General features: G+C 37.9%; 1 pseudogene; it reads right to left on the bottom strand.

The window, feature by feature from the left end:
- Positions 1-963: 963 nt before the first annotated feature.
- Positions 964-1,230, bottom strand: LOC101592820 (annotated as a pseudogene).
- Positions 1,231-1,460: the final 230 nt, after the last annotated feature.

The raw sequence follows: 1,460 nt of genomic DNA on the forward strand, positions 1-1,460 counted from the left end.
TAATCCACATCAAAATTAAGATAAATCAAGGAGGTTGCACCTAGAAGTTGCATTAAGTCTTCCCCACTGTTTTTAGTATTTCAGTGTATTCACTAAGTATTTTCTTTTTTTTTTTCCAGAAAAGATTCAGATTTGCCAGTGATGGTTTATTTGAGTCCTTTGGCAATCAAGTCACAGAACAGCTGAACAAGGTACTTCAATGACCCTTAAGGGTGATACAGAAGGATTTTTTGAGAAGGTTCCAGAGTGCTGGGGTTCCAGGTATGTGCTACTGAGCAATTTCTCCACATCTTCACTAACATTTGTTTTTCTTTTTAGAGCCACTGTAGTGAAAAGGATGTGCTAACTCCTTATGCTTTTGTGTTTGTTTTGTCTTTCTGAGGCACTACATAGCACAAGCTGGCCTCAAACACGCAGCAATCCTCGTGCTTCAGCCTCATGAGTGCTGAGATCACAGGAGTGCACTGCCACACCCAACTCTCATTATGGTTCTGATATGCATTTTCCTGATGCTTTTCATGGAGCATCTTTTCATGTGCAACTGGCCACTTTTTTTTTTGGCCACTTTTTAATAGTTTTTGTTTCTTATGAAAACTTCTGACACATTTTCAGAGCTCGTGTATATTTCTCAGTTCTAAAGGAGTTGTTCCACTAAGAAGAATATATGCAGTGTATTATTTGTTGAAACTGTACTTCCGATTTGATTTGAAACTGTCTCATTGCTATCTGTTTATCAATAAAACTTTGAAAATAAATAAATGAATAAATAACTATAAAAAATAAATAAATAAAGGAGTTGTTCCATTGTGCTTTTCTTTGCTCTGACACTTATGCTCCACTTTGGTCTTAAGTTGTGCCCAAGTACCATACACACTAACAGTTTGACTTTGGATTTGAGCTGTCCATTAAGCCTAACCTCAACAAAACATGACTATCTGGAAATCCTTAAGAAGAATGCTAGAGTTAAGATTTTGCTAATGCAAGGGCTTTTTCTAACTCCTTTAGCTGGATATTGCCTTGGGCAATCATCATCCGGATTGTATCCTCTTCTGTGGCGCTCTTACCTCTTTTGAATTCTTCCCTTGCCCAGTTCTCCAGGTATTTGTGGTCAGATGCATCTGGAACTTGGCAGATTGCTTGCAAAATCCTTCTGTAGAGGAGGAGAACTTGCTGCCTTCTCAAGAACTGCTTCAGTGTCAGTGCGCCCAGGGGTAAGTGGGAGGCGACCATGTCGGTCAATAAAATTATTGAAAAAAAACTTACAGTAGCATTCCATTATGCAATATATTAATCGTTTTCAAAAACAGCAATAGCTACTGCTTTACCTATAGCCTATGCATCCCACAAAGTGAACAGCTGCTTCAAAAATTCCTTATCTAAAACCATTCACCTGCTGTTTTAGTTAAGTTTTTTGTTTTTTTTTTTTTTTTTTGGAACCGGGAATTGAACTCAGGCCCTTG

This window comes from Octodon degus, unplaced genomic scaffold, assembly GCF_000260255.1.
Source record: "Octodon degus isolate 3935 unplaced genomic scaffold, OctDeg1.0 scaffold00063, whole genome shotgun sequence".
NCBI lineage: Eukaryota > Metazoa > Chordata > Mammalia > Rodentia > Octodontidae > Octodon > Octodon degus.